General features: G+C 37.5%; 1 long non-coding RNA gene across 1 annotated transcript in view; it reads right to left on the bottom strand.

Annotated features, from left to right (window-relative positions):
• Nucleotides 1-4,330: 4,330 nt before the first annotated feature.
• Nucleotides 4,331-15,731, bottom strand: part of LOC140622819 (uncharacterized) — a 42,081-nt gene continuing 30,680 nt past the window's right edge. The window contains exon 6 of the long non-coding RNA XR_012022481.1: nucleotides 4,331-4,432. This is a non-coding gene — a long non-coding RNA (uncharacterized lncRNA). The remainder of the gene's footprint in view (nucleotides 4,433-15,731) is intronic.

Below are 15,731 nucleotides of genomic sequence, written 5' to 3'. Positions count from 1 at the left end.
CTGTACTCTGATTTCTATGAGGCATATGCAAATAGAATGCTATCCTAGTGAATGGAGTGTAATGAAGGTCTGTGGAGCTTCACTGCTGTTCAAGGCATCCTAAGCTGTTGATATGAATCCGTGTATTAAGTCCTCTAGATATTCATGGGGAATGAGATCATTTCTCAAGAAATTTACCAAATTAAGGTAGCAGAACTTAGGAAAGACAATCAGGAATCAAAGAGGGCAAGATTAAAGATTCAACTTCTATTTCAGAACCAGGAAATCCCGAAGCAGAACTGGTAAATGTATATGGAGTTCATGTGTGATGGTGTTGGGACTCTCACTGGATATTAAAGTAAGTCCTAGGAATTTACCAGATTTTTTTATTGAGATATTCTTGACATAGAATATACGTATTGTGAAATGATTACTACAGTAAGTTAACATCCATCACCACATAGTTACATTTTTTTTCTTATAAGAACTCTTAATATCTATACCCTTAGCTAGTTTCAAATATACAATAAGGTATTCTTAAATACAATAACTGTGCTGTACATTATAGCCCAGGACTTATTTATCTTAAAACTGGAAGTGTGCATCTTTTGACCCCCTTCACTCACCACTGGCAACTATCAATCTATTCACTGTATCTGTGAAGTTTTATTTTTGTTTTCTAGATTTCACATATAAGTGTGATCCCTGCAGTATTTGTCTAATTTCACCTCGTATAATGCCTGCAAGTTCCATCAACTGTGTTGCAAATGGCAGAATTCTAGTCACATTCTCTTTATCCATTCATTCAAATGTTAGTTGCTGGCCACCTAGTGTTCTTTAAAATGGGAAAAAGAAGTAAATAGACCTTTTACCAATCTATTTGTGGTGTTTTTGCTATTGAAATGTAGGAGTTTTACATATAAATGTATAATATAATATATTATTATAATAATAAAATTATAATTATAGTTATATAATTTTATATTATATTATGTATTACAATTATATAATATAGTTATATTTAATATTTATGTTTAATGTATACTGTATAATATATAATTATGTAATTATATAATATATATTATAGTTATATGTAATATATTATAATTTTATTATAAGATAATATAGTTATATTATTATATAATTTTATTATGTTATAATATATAATGTATTTTATATATATATATATAATATTAACCCCTTATTTGATACATGGTTACAGATATTTTCTCCCATATGGCAGGCTGCCTTTGCATTTTTTCTTGATGGTTTCTTTGCTGTGCAGAGGCTTTTTAGTTTGATGTTGTATCACTTCTTGATCTTTGCTTTTGGGGTCAAATCTAAAAAATCATCAAGATCAATGTCACAGTCTGTTTTGTCTGCTTATATTATCTTCTGGGGGTAATGGTTTCAAGTATCAAGTCTAATCCATTGTAAGCTGATTTTTGTGTATGTTCATCCAGTTTTTATTCTTTTGCCTGTGTCTACCTAGTTTTTCCACCATTTTTTAGAGACCATCCTTTCTCCATTGCATATTCTTGGCTCAATTGTCATAATTTAACCATATTTGTGTTTATTTCTGGGCTCTCTATTCTGTTCCACTGATCTATGTGTCTGTTTTTAATGCCCATACCACACTATTTTGATTACTATAACTTTCTAACCTAGTTTGAAATCAGAAAGTATGGTACCTCCAGTTTGTTCTTTTTCAAAGTTTCTTTTACTATTTGGGATCTTTTGTGGTTCAAATTTTAGGATTGTTTTATTTCTGTGAAAAATACCATTGGAATTTTGATAGGGATTGCACCGAATATTGCTTTGGGTAGAGTAGACGTTTTAACAATATCAATTCTTCCAACTCATTTACATGGAATGCTTTTCCATTTATTTGTGTCTTTAAATGTCAAATTCCTTAACCTTGATGAAATTTATTCCTAGTCATTTTATTCTATTTGATGTAATTATGAATGGGAGTGTTTTCTCATTTTTTCTGATAGTTTGTTATTAGTATAGAAATGTAGCTGATATTTGTATATTGATTTTATACTAAAACTTGATTGGATTAATTTATTCTAGATTTCAGGGGATCATTAGGGTTTTGTAATATGTCAGCAAATACAGACAGTTGTGCTCCCTTTTCAATTAAGATGATTTCCACCCTCCTCCCAGTTGATCTGACTAGGACATTTAGTACTGTGTTGCATAAAAATGAGAAGAATAAGCATCTTTGTCTTGTTCCTGATCTTTGAGGAAAAAGCTTTCAGCTTTTCACCATTGAGTATAATATTAACTGTGGGCATGCCATATACAGCCTTTTTATGTTGAGAGTTTTTATCATGGATGAATGCTGAATTTTGTAAAAAGCTTTTTATGCATCTCTCAAGTTCATGTGATATTAATCCTTCATTTCGTTAATGTACTGTATTACATTAATTTGTGGAGGTTGCATCCTAGTTTCCTGGAATAAATCACACTATGATACCTTTAATATGCTATTGAAATCAGCTTGCTAATATTTTGTTGAGAATTTCTGCATCTATGTTCTTCAGAGGTATTGGCTTGAAGGTAGTTTTTTGTGTTTTGGTTTTTTTTTTTTTTTTTCTGGCTGAGTCTTTGGCTAGGATATCAAGGCTATGCTGGCCAGCTTCCAAATTCATCTTAACTTTTGGAGAGTCTTAAGAAGAGTTGGTAGTAAATCTTCCTTTAATGTTAGCCAGAATTCACCAGTGAAGCCATCTGGCCCTGGGCTTTGTTCTTTGGAAGATTTTTTACTATGATTCATTCTGTCTCTTTAACGATAGTCTGTTCAGATTTTTTATTTCTTCATGACTCAGTCTTGGTAGGTTGTATGTTTCTAGGAATTTATTCATCTCTCTGGGGTGTTCAGTTTGTTGGTGTATAATTGTTCATATATTCTCTCATCCTTTGTTTTTGTGTGCCATTCTATCTTCTGTCTTCTCTCTCTCTCTGAATATAACTAAAATTCTGTCCATCTTTTTCAGAAATTATAAAAATAAGAGCAAGGTTTTGAAGTTGTCTTTTTAGTCTCTTTCATGTATCTCCACTCTAATTTTTGTTACTTCCTTCTTTTTACTAATTTTGAGCATAGTTTCTTCTTTTATAGTTCCTTGAGGTATAAACGTTTTGAGATCTTTGATATAGGTATTTATTGCTATGAACTTCTCTCTTAGAACAGCTTTTGCTTATCACAAGTGCCCTCTTTAATACCCATCACTTATTTAATCCATCACCCACCCACCTCTCCTCCAGTAACTCTGTTTGTTCTGTACAGTTAAGAGTCTGTTTCCTGGTCTGCCAATTTTTTTGTTTCCCCTATGTTTGTCTGTTGTTTCTAAAATTGCACAAATGAGTGAAATCATATGGTATTTGTCTTTATCTAGCTCCATTCACATAATTGTAAATAGCAAGATTTCATTCTTTTATATGGCTGAGTTTATATATACATATATATATAATATCACATATCATCTTTATTCATTAATTGATAGACATTGGGTATCTTTCTGTAATGCTGCTATAAACATCAGGATGGATGTATCCTTTCAAATGAGTATTTTTGTATCCTTTGGGTAAACACCTAGTATTGCAATTGCTGGGTCATTGGGTAGTTCTATTTTTAACTTTTTAAGAAACATCCATACTGTTTTCCAGAGTGACTTGTAACAGTTTGCATTCCCACCAATAATGCAAGAGTGTTCCCTTTTCTTCACATCTTCACCAACACCTGTTGTTTCTTGTGTTGTTAATTTGAGCCATTCTGACAGATGTGAAGTGATATCTCATTGTAGCTTGGATTTGCATTGCCTTGACAATGAACTTTTTTGTCTATGTCCTCTGCCCATTTTTTAATTAGATTGCCTTTTGGGTGTTGAGTTATACAAGTTATTTTAAAATATACTTTGGATACTAGCTCCCTATCAGATATGTCATTTGCAAATATCTTCTCCCATTCCATAATGTTGCCTTTTAGTTTTGCTGGTTCTTTCCTTTGCTGTCAAAAGCTTTCTTTTTCTTGATGTAGTCCCAATAGTTTATTTTTGCTTTTGTCTCCCATGCCATAGGAGAAATATCTAGAAATAAGCTGCTAAAACTAGACTACTTTCTTACACTATACACAAAAATAAATCCAAAATGTATTAAAGAACTTTGATATTGGTGAGCATCTTTATGACTATTATTTTCAAATTTTTATCAGATTTATTTATCTCCATTAAAGTCTTTTTTTTAATAAAAAAAATTCCATCATTTGGAACATATTCTTGTTTCTTCATTTTTCTTTTTTTTTATTTTTATTTTTATTTTTATTTTTATTTTTATTTTTATTTTTTTTGTTTCTTCATTTTTCTTGACTCCTATCAAGGGATGTGTCCTCTGCATGGCAGCCTCTAAAGCTATGGTGCCAGATGTGTGCACAAGTTCTTTTCTGAGATTCCTGTGGAAAGCCAAAGAAAGAGTATGACTATGACACCTCTAGCCTTCCCCATCTCTGGAAAGCATTGTATTTATCCCCTAAGGTTGTGTTACAGGCTCCAACCTGAGGGGAAGTCTTCCAATTTGAGATAAGCAATATGCTTCTTTCATGGAAAGACTGGGCATTTCTATGTGCTACCTCTATGCTCTGCCCTGAAGTATAGCTAATTAAAGATAGTTTTTTGTTACAGTCCTATGAGACCTGTGAATGTAAACCTTAATGGTCACCACATCTAGGCTAACAAGGTATGTCCACTGGTGGAAGCCACAAAAACTGAGACAGCCAACAGATACACAGCACTTTTTTAGAAGATACTGTAGCAAGACAGAAGGAGAGGACAAGGTGGTGTCGGCTCTCCTCCCTGGTCTCTGCAAAATATTACTGTTGGCCCCTAGTTGCTAGGAGCCTACTCTTCAGGCTGAAGATTTTAAGATAAGCAAATAGGAATCTTTTACAGAAAGACTAGGCACATATCAGTCTGCTGCCTTTGTGCTGGGTGATGGTGACATTAATTCTTAAAGGATTTGTTTGGTCTCACCATGACGGTCTTTTTGAGAGCTTACATGAGCCATCAGAGCTTGATGTTTGGGGGACCCATCTCTTAAATAATATTTTTAAAAGTTGGAGCACCAAATGTGGGATCCAAACCCTTTACTCCTCAGGGTGAAGCTGGGAGTTGTGAATTCCCTCCTTATTATGTGATTTGTGATAAGACTGTCTCAGCTTCTCCTACAAATTTTGATTTGTTTTGTTTTTCTTGTTCATCCAATGTGTAGGAGTTGCTCAGCTAGCTTCTGAATTTCTTTCAGAGGGAATTTTTCTGTATGTAGCTGTTGATGAGGTATGTTCAGGAGCCTTCTAAACCACTATCTTGAACAGGAACCTCAAAAATTATTAGATTTAATATTGTCTCTGAGCTGCCTAGCAGGAGAATTGCTAGTGTAAATCTGTGATCTATTGACCCATGTGACTTTGGAATCTACCCTAGTCATTGAATCTGTAATACATATTTCAGTATAAAACTTATGCCCCTTGGGTCCTGGGCCACAGTATATATTCAATTTCTCTCTCTAACTTCATCAAAGTATAGAAACATCATTTTCTAGAGAAAAACATTCATGATATACAGGTAATAGTTGGAGGTGATAAGACATTAACTATTGGTATGAGGCAACTGGTTTATGACCAGAGTATGAAACTTTAACCCTTCAGCATGAAAACCTGCCTTGCATAGGAGATCTGATCTAGAGGAGTGCCAGTAATATCTTTTTTTTTAATTAATTTATTTTTTAATTGAAGCTCAATTTGCCAACCTATAGTATAACACAAAGTGCTCATCCCATCAAGTGCCCTCCTCAGTACCTATCACCCAATTACCCCATCCCCCCCACCTCCCATTCTGCAACCCTTTGTTCATTTCCCAGAGTTTCGAGTCTCTCATCATTTGTCTCCCTAATTTTTCCCACTCAGTTCCCCTCCTTTCCCTTATGATCCCTTTCACTATTTCTTATATTCCCCATATGAGTGAAACCATAGGATGATTGTCCTTCTCTGACTGACTTACTTCACTCAGCATAATACCCTCCAGTTCCATCCAAGTCAAAGCAAATGATGGGTATTCACCTTTTCTGATGGCTGAGTAATATTCCATTGTATACATAGACCACATCTTCTTTATCCATTCCTCTGTTGAAGGACATTATGGCTCTTTCCACAGTTTGGCTATTGTGGACATTGCTGCTATGAACATTGGGGAGCAGGTGTTCCAGCATTTCACTGCATCTGTATCTTTGGGGTCAATCCCCAGCAGTGCAATTGCTAGGTCATAGGGTAGCTCTATTTTTAACTCTTTCAGGAACCTCCATACTGTTTTCCAGAGTGGCTGCACCAGTTCACATTCCCACCAACAGTGCAAGAGGGTTCCCCTTTCTCCGCATCCTCTCCAACATTTGTTGTTTCCTGTCTTGTTAATTTTTGCCATTCTCACTGGTGTGGGGTGGAATCTCATTGTGGTTTTGATTTGTATTTCCCTGATGGCAAGTGATATGGAGCATTTTCTCTTGTGCCTGTTGGCCATGTGTATGTTTTCTTTGGAGAAATGTCTGTTCATATCTTCTGCCCATTTCATGACTGGATTTTTTGTTTCTTGGGTGTTGAGTTTGAGTTCCCAGCCCAGGCACAGGGTAAGGTTAGTAGCCTGGGTGAGGGGAGGAAGGGCCTCCCAAAGGGCTTTACTGTGAATGTGTCAGGATTCCAGCGCCAGGTGGGCTCAGATCCCACCTGCTTGATAGGGGGGCTGAATGCAAGACTGGCTCAGCTGGAGCAACCCCCTCCCTCTCAGCCTTTCATGCAGGGCCTTCACCAGCCTGTCGGGGTCGCTGTTGTGTACCTTGCCAGTGGCTTCCCAGGCTGGTTGTGCCAGGCCCTCGGAGCTGCTCTCCTGGGCAGGGTGGAAGGGGAGTAGCTAGAGGGAGCCAGGAGCACTGGCTTCTCTCTGAGGACTTTCGGCACAAGAGCACCAGCACCTCCCATCCCCAGCACTGTTCTTTGCACTTCTCTGGTGGCCCCAATATGAGTCATTGTACAAAGGGTTGCCTTTGTTATTTTGTAATGACTTTTCTGTGAACCAAATGCTAATGAAAATCTCTGCAACCAAAATAAAGTTCTATATTCTAAAAGAAAAAAAAAGTTCTTTATACATTTTAGATACTAGCCTTTTATCTGATAGGTCATTTACAAATATCTTCTCCCATTCTGTAGGTTGTCTTTTAGTTTTGTTGACTGTTTCTTTTGCTGTGCAGAAGCATTTTATCTTAAGTCCCAATAGTTCATTTTTGCTTTTGTTTCCTTTGCTTTCATGGTTGTATCTTGCAAGAAGTTGCTGTGGCCAAGTTCAAAAAGGGTAATGCCTGTGTTCTTCTCTGGGATTTTGATGGATTATTGTCTCACATTTAGATCATTCATCCATTTTGAGTTTATCTTTGTGTATGGTGTAAAAGAATGGTCTAGTTTCATTCTTCTGCACGTAGTTGTCCAATTTTCCCAGCACCAAATTTTCTCTTTATTGAAGAGACCGTCCTTTTTCCAGTGGATAGTCTTTCCTGCTTTGTCGAATATTAGTTGACCATAGAGTTGAGGGTCCACTTCTGGGTTCTCTATTCTGTTCCATTGATCTATGTGTCTGTTTTTGTGCCAGTACCACACTATCCTGATGATCATAGCTTTGTAATACAGCTTGACATCTGGCATTGTGATGCCCCCGGCACTGGTTTTCTTTTTCATTATTCCCCTGGCTATTCGGGGTTGTTTCTGATTCCATACAAATCTTTTTTTTTTTTTTAAGATTGTATTTACTTATTCATGAAAGACACAGAGGAGAGAGAGAGTCAAAGACACAGGCAGAAGGAGAAGCAGACTCCATGCAGGGAGCCTGATGTGGGACTCGATCCCGGGACTCCAGGATCATGCCCTGGGCCAAAGACAGGCACTAAACCACTGAGCCACCCAGGGATTCCCTGATTCCATACAAATCTTAAGATTATTTATTCCAACTCTGTGAAGAAAGTCCATGGTATTTTGATAGGGATTGCATTAAACGTGTATATTGCCCTGGGTAGCATAGACATTTTCACAATATTAATTCTTCCAAACCATGAGCATGGAATATTTTTCCATCTCTTTGTGTCTTCCTCAATTTCTTTCAGAAGTGTTCTGTAGTTTTTAGGGTATAGATCCTTTACCTCTTTGGTTAGGTTTATTCCTAGGTACCTTAGGTTTTTGGGTGCAATTGTAAATGAGATTGACTCCTTGATTTCTCTTTCTTCAGTCTCATTGTTAGTGTATAGAAATGCCACTGACTTCTGGGCATTGATTTTGTATCCTGCCACATTGCTGAATTGCTGTATGAATTCTAGCAATCTTGGGGTGGAGTCTTTTGGGTTTTCTATGTACAGTATCATGTCATCTGTGAAGAGGGAGAGTTTGACTTCTTTGCCAATTTGAATGCCTTTTATTTCTTTTTGTTGTCTGATTGCTGAGGCTAGGACTTCTAGTACTATGCTTAATAACAGTGGTGAGAGTGGACATCCCTGTGGTGTTCCTGATCTGAGGGGAAAAGCTCTCAGTGTTTCCCCATTGAGAATGGTATTCACTGTGGGCTTTTCATATATGGCTTTTAAGATGCTGAGAAATGTTCCTTCTATCCATACACTCTGAAGAGCTTTGATCAGGAATGGATGTCAAATGCTTTCTCTGCATCTGTTGAGAGGATATTATGGTTCTTGGGGTTTTTTTGTTTGTTTTTGATGTGACCTATTATGTTGATTGTTTTACAAGTTTGAACCACCTTTGCATCCCAGGAATAAATCCCACTTGGTCACAGTGAATAATCTGCTTAATGTACTGTTCGATCCTGTTGGCTAGTATCTTGGTGAGAATTTTTGCATCCGTGTTCATCAGGGATATTGGTCTATAATTCTCCTTTTTGGTGGGGTCTTTGTCTGATTTTGGAATCAAAGTAATGTCTCATGAAATGAGTTTGGAAGTATTCCGTTATTTGTATCCTTCAGAACAACTTTGGTAAAATAGATATTATTTCTTCTTTAAACATTTGATAGAATTCCCCTGGGAAGCCACCTAGCCCTAGGCTTTTGTGTCTTTGGAGATTTTTGATGACTGCTTCAATTTCCTCACTGGTTATTGGCCTGTTCAGATTTTTTATTTCTTCCTGTTCCAGTTTTGGTAATTTGTGGTTCTCCAGAAATGCATCCATTTCTTCTAGATTGCCTAGTTTATTGCCATATAGCTGCTCATAATACATTTTAAAAATCATTTGTATTTCCTTGGTGTTGGTTGTAATCTCTCCTTTTTCATTTGTGATTTTATTAATTTGAGTCTTTTTTCTTTTTAATTAGGATGACTAGGGGTTTATCTTATTCATTCTTTCAAAGAACCAACTCCTGGTTCTGTTGATATGTTCTACAGTTCTTCTGGTCTTTCATTGAGTTCTGCTCGAATTTTTATTAATTTCTGCTTGGTGTAGGTTTTACTTGCTGTTCTTTGTCCAATTCCTTTAGGTGCGAGGTTAGCTGTGTATTTGAGGGTTGTTTTTTTTTTTTTTTTTTTTTTCAATTTTTTGAGGAGGCTTGTATTGTGATGTATTTCCCTCTTAGGACTGCTTTTGCTGTATCCCAAAGATTTTGAATGGTTATATCTTCATTTTCATTAGTTTCCATGAATCTTTTTAAGTCTTTTCTAATTACCTGGTTGGCCCTTTCATCTTTTAGCAGGATGCTCTTTAACCTCCACGTGTTTGAGTTTCTTCCAAATTTCTTTTTGTGATTGAATTCTAGTTTCAAAGCTTTGTGGTCTGAAAATAAGCAGGGGACGATCCCAATCTTTTGGTATTGGTTGAGACCTGATTTGTGGCCCAGTATGTGGTCTATTCTGGAGAAAGTTCCATGTGCACTTGAGAAGAAAGTGTATTCAGTTGCATTCAGATGGAAAGTTCTGTATATATCTCTGAAATCCATCTGGTCCAGGGTATCATTTAAGGCCCAGGTTTCTTTGGTGATATTCTGCTTAGAATATCTGTCATTTGCAGAAAGTGTCATGTTGAAATCTCCTATTATTACTGTATTTTATCTAAGTATCTCTTTACTTCAGTTATTAAATGATTGATATACTTGGCAGCTCCCATATTAGGGGCATAAATATTCATGATTGTTAGGTCTTCTTGTTGGATGTACCCTTTAAGTATGATATAGTGTCCCTCTTCATCTCTTACTACAGTCTTTGAGATAACTTTAATTTATCTGATATGAGGATTGCTACCCCAACTTTCTTTTGAGGACCATTTTTTTAAATTTATTTTTCATTGGTGTTCAATTTACTAACATACAGAATAACCCCCAGTGCCCGTCACCCATTCACTCCCACCCCCTGCGCTCCTCCCCTTCTACCACCCCTAGTTCATTTCCCAGAGTTAGCAGTCTTTACGTTCTGTCTCCCTTTCTGATATTTCCCACACATTTCTTCCCCCTTCCCTTATATTCCCTTTCACTATTATTTATATTCCCCAAATGAATGAGACCATATAATGTTTGTCCTTCTCCGATTGACTTATTTCACTCAGCATAATACCCTCCAGTTCCATCCACGTTGAAGCAAATGGTGGGTATTTGTCATTTCTAATGGCTGAGTAATATTCCATTGTGTACATAAACCACATCTTCTTTATCCATTCATCTTTCGATGGACACTGAGGCTCCTTCTACAGTTTGGCTATCGTAGCCGTTGCTGCTATAAACATCGGGGTGCAGGTGTCCCGGCGTTTCATTGCATTTGTATCTTTGGGGTAAATCCCCAACAGTGCAATTGCTGGGTCGTAGGGCAGGTCTATTTTTAACTGTTTGAGGAACCTCCACACAGTTTTCCAGAGTGGCTGCACCAGGTCACATTCCCACCAACAGTGTAAGAGGGTTCCCTTTTCTCCACATCCTCTCCAACATTTGTGGTTTCCTGCCTTGTTAATTTTCCCCATTCTCACTGGTGTGAGGTGGTATCTCATTGTAGTTTTGATTTGTATTTCCCTGATGGCAAGTGATGCAGAGCATTTTCTCATGTGCATGTTGGCCGTGTCTATGTCTTCCTCTGTGAGATTTCTGTTCATGTCTTTTGCCCATTTCATGATTGGATTGTTTGTTTCTTTGGTGTTGAGTTTAATAAGTTCTTTATAGATCTTGGAAACTAGCCCTTTATCTGATATGTCATTTGCAAATATCTTCTCCCATTCTGTAGGTTGTCTTTGAGTTTTGTTGACTGTATCCTTTGCTGTGCAAAAGCTTCTTATCTTGATGAAGTCCCAATAGTTCATTTTTGCTTTTGTTTCTTTTGCCTTCGTGGATGTATCTTGCAAGAAGTTACTGTGGCCGAGTTCAAAAAGGGTGTTGCCTGTGTTCTTCTCTACGATTTTGATGGAATCTTGTCTCACATTTAGATCTTTCATCCATTTTGAGTTTATCTTTGTGTATGGTGCAAGAGAGTGGTCTAGTTTCATTCTTCTGCATGTGGATGTCCAATTTTCCCAGCACCATTTATTGAAGAGACTGTCTTTCTTCCAATGGATAGTCTTTCCTCCTTTATTGAATATTAGTTGCCCATAAAGTTCAGGGTCCACTTCTGGGTTCTCTATTCTGTTCCATTGATCTATGTGTCTGTTTTTGTGCCAGTACCACACTGTCTTGATGACCACAGCTTTGTAGTACAACCTGAAATCTGGCATTGTGATGCCCCCAGATATGGTTTTCTTTTTTAAATTCCCCTGGCTATTCAGGGTCTTTTCTGGTTCCACACAAATCTTAAAACAATTTGTTCTAAGTCTCTGAAGAAAGTCCATGGTATTTTGATAGGGATTGCATTAAGCGTGTAAATTGCCCTGGGTAACATGGACATTTTCACAATATTAATTCTGCCAATCCATGAGCATGGAATATTTTTCCATCTCTTTGTGTCTTCCTCAATTTCTTTCAGAAGTGTTCTATAGTTTTTAGGGTATAGATCCTTTACCTCTTTGGTTAGGTTTATTCCTAGGTATCTTATGCTTTTGGGTGCAATTGTAAATGGGATTGACTCCTTAATTTCTCTTTCTTCAGTCTCATTGTTAGTGTATAGAAATGCCACTGACTTCTGGGCATTGATTTTGTATCCTGCCACGCTACCGAATAGCTGTATGAGTTCTAGCAATCTTGGGGTGGAGACTTTTGGGTTTTCTATGTAGAGTATCATGTCATCAGCGAAGAGGGAGAGTTTGACTTCTTCTTTGCCAATTTGAATGCCTTTAATGTCTTTTTGTTGTCTGATTGCTGAGGCTAGGACTTCCAGTACTATGTTGAACAGCAGTGGTGAGAGTGGACATCCCTGTCTTGTTCCTGATCTTAGGGGAAAGGCTCCCAGTGCTTCCCCATTGAGAATGATATTTGCTGTGGGCTTTTCATAGATGGCTTTTAAGATGTCGAGGAATGTTCCCTCTATCCCTACACTCTGAAGAGTTTTGATCAGGAATGGATGGATGCTGTATTTTGTCAAATGCTTTCTCTGCATCCAATGAGAGGATCATATGGTTCTTGGTTTTTCTCTTGCTGATATGATGAATCACATTGATTGTTTTACGGGTGTTGAACCAGCCTTGTGTCCCAGGGATAAATCCTACTTGGTCATGGTGAATAATTTTCTTAATGTACTGTTGGATCCTATTGGCCAGTATCTTGTTGAGAATTTTTGCATCCATGTTCATCAGGGATATTGGTCTGTAATTCTCCTTTTTGGTGGGGTCTTTGTCTGGTTTTGGAATTAAGGTGATGCTGGCCTCATAGAACGAATTTGGAAGTACTCCATGTCTTTCTATCTTTCCAAACAGCTTTAGGAGAATAGGTATGGTTTCTTCTTTAAACGTTTGATAAAATTCCCCTGGGAAGCCATCTGGCCCTGGACTCTTGTGTCTTGGGAGGTTTTTGATGACTGCTTCAATTTCCTCCCTGGTTATTGGCCTGTTCAGGTTTTCTATTTCTTCCTGTTCCAGTTTTGGTAGTTTGTGGCTTTCCAGGAATGCGTCCATTTCTTCTAGATTGCCTAATTTATTGGCGTATAGCTGTTCATAATATGTTTTTAAAATCGTTTGTATTTCCTTGGTGTAGGTCGTGATCTCTCCTTTCTCATTCATGATTTTATTAATTTGAGTCTTCTCTCTCTTCTTTTTAATAAGGCTGGCTAATGGTTTATCTATCTTGTTAATTCTTTCAAAGAACCAACTCCTGGTTTTGTTGATCTGTTCCACAGTTCTTCTGGTCTCGATTTTGTTGAGTTCTGTTCAAATCTTTATTTACTCCCTTCTTCTCTTGGGTGTAGGATCTATTTGCTGTTTTTTCTCTAGCTCCTTTATGTGTAAGGTTAGCTTTTGTATTTGAGTTCTTTCCAGTTTTTGAATGGATGCTTGTATTGCGATGTATTTCCCCCTTAGGACTGCTTTTGCTGCATCCCAAAGATTTTGAACGGTTGTATCTTCATTCTCATTAGTTTCCATGAATCTTTTTAATTCTTCCTTAATTTCCTGGTTGACCCTTTTATCTTTTAGCAGGATGGTCCTTAACCTCCACATGTTTGAGGTCCTTCCAAACTTCTTGTTGTGATTTAGTTCTAATTTCAAGGCATTATGGTCTGAGAATATGCAGGGGACAATCCCAATCTTTTGGTATCGGTTCAGACCCGATTTGTGACCCAATATGTGGTCTATTCTGGAGAAAGTTCCATGTGTGCTTGAGAAGAATGTGTATTCAGTTGAGTTTGGATGTAAAGTTCTGTAGATATCTGTGAAATCCATCTGGTGCAGTGTATCATTTAAAGCTCTCGTTTCTTTGGAGATGTTGTGCTTAGAAGACCTATCGAGTATAGAAAGAGCTAGATTGAAGTCACCAAGTATAAGTGTATTACTATCTAAGTATTTCTTCACTTTGGTTAATAATTGATTGATATATTTGGCAGCTCCCACATTCGGGGCATATATATTGAGGATTGTTAAGTCCTCTTGTTGAATAGATCCTTTAATTATGATACAGTGTCCCTCTTTATCTCTCACTACAGTCTTCGGGGTAAATTTTAGTTTATCTGATATAAGGATGGCTACCCCTGCTTTCTTTTGAGGACCATTTGAATGGTAAATGGTTCTCCAACCTTTTATTTTCAGGCTGTAGGTGTCCTTCTGTCTAAAATGAGTCTCTTGTAGACAGCAAATAGATGGGTCCTGCTTTTTTATCCAGTCTGAAACCCTGCCCCTTTTGATGGGGTCATTAAGCCCGTTCACATTCAGAGTTACTATTGAGAGATATGAGTTTAGTGTCATCATGATATCTATTCAGTCCTTGTTTTTGTGGACTGTTCCACTGAACTTCTTCTTAAAGGGGAATTTTAAGAGTCCCCCTTAAAATTTCTTGCAGAGCTGGTTTGGAGGTCACATATTCTTTTAGTTGCTGCCTGTCTTGGAAGCTCTTTATCTCTCCTTCCATTTTGAATGAGAGCCTTGCTGGATAAAGTATTCTTGGTTGCATGTTCTTCTCATTTAGGACCCTGAATATATCCTGCCAGCCTTTTCTGGCCTGCCAGGTCTCTGTGGAGAGGTCTGCTGTTACCCTAATACTCCTCCCCATAGAAGTCAGGGATTTCTTGTCTCTTGCTGCTTTAAGGATCTTCTCTTTATCTTTGGAATTTGCAAGCTTCACTATTAAATGTCGAGGTGTTGAACGGTTTTTATTGATTTTAGGGGGGGATCTATTTCCTGGATCTGAATGCCTGTTTTCCTTCCCAGATTCGGAAAGTTTTCAGCTAGAATTTGTTCAAATACATATTCTGGCCCTCTGTCCCTTTTGGCGCCCTCGGGAACCCCAATTAAACGTAGGTTTTTCTTTCTCAGGCTGTCGTTTATTTCCCTTAATCTATCTTCATGGTCTTTTAATTGTTTGTCTCTTTTTTCCTCAGTTTCCCTCTTTGCTATCAACTTGTCTTCTATGTCACTCACTCGTTCTTCCACCTCGTTAACCCTCGTCATTAGGACTTCTAGTTTGGATTGCATCTCATTCAATTGATTTTTAATTTCTGCCTGATTAGCTCTAAATTCTGCAGTCATGAAGTCTCTTGAGTCCTTTATGCTTTTTTCTAGAGCCACCAGTAGCTGTATAATAGTGCTTCTGTATTGGCTTTCTGATATTGAATTGTAATCCAGATTTTGTAACTCTGTGGGAGAGAGGACTGTTTCTGATTCTTTCTTTTGAGGTGAGGTTTTCCTTCTAGTCATTTTGCTCAGTGCAGAGTGGCCAAAAGCAAGTTGTATTGGGAAAAAGAGAAAAAGAGAGGAGAGAAAGAAGGAAAGAAAAGAGAGAAAAAAAAGGGAAGAAAAAAAACGGAAAAAAAAAAGAAGAAAAAGAAAGAAAAAGAAAGAAAAAAAGGGGGTGGGGGAAGGAAACAAATCAAAAAGCAAAACAAAACAAAAAAACAAAAAAACAAAACAAAAAAAAAAAGAACCATCGGGGAGTATCTTCTGATTCTGTGTACTTTAAGTCCCTTGGCTTCTGGAAGTTGTCCGTCTAGCTGGTGTTCTGGGGGAGGGGTCTGTTGTGCTGATTTTCAGGTGTTAGCAGTTGGGGGAGCTGCTGTGCCCCCTCCTGGTGCAGGGCTCAGTGGGGGTTGTTTACCTCGTGAGGCCGCAGGAGGA

This window comes from Canis lupus, chromosome 32 (assembly GCF_048164855.1).
Source record: "Canis lupus baileyi chromosome 32, mCanLup2.hap1, whole genome shotgun sequence".
Taxonomy (NCBI): Eukaryota; Metazoa; Chordata; class Mammalia; order Carnivora; family Canidae; genus Canis; species Canis lupus.
This window is presented reverse-complemented; position numbering and strand designations above follow the sequence as displayed.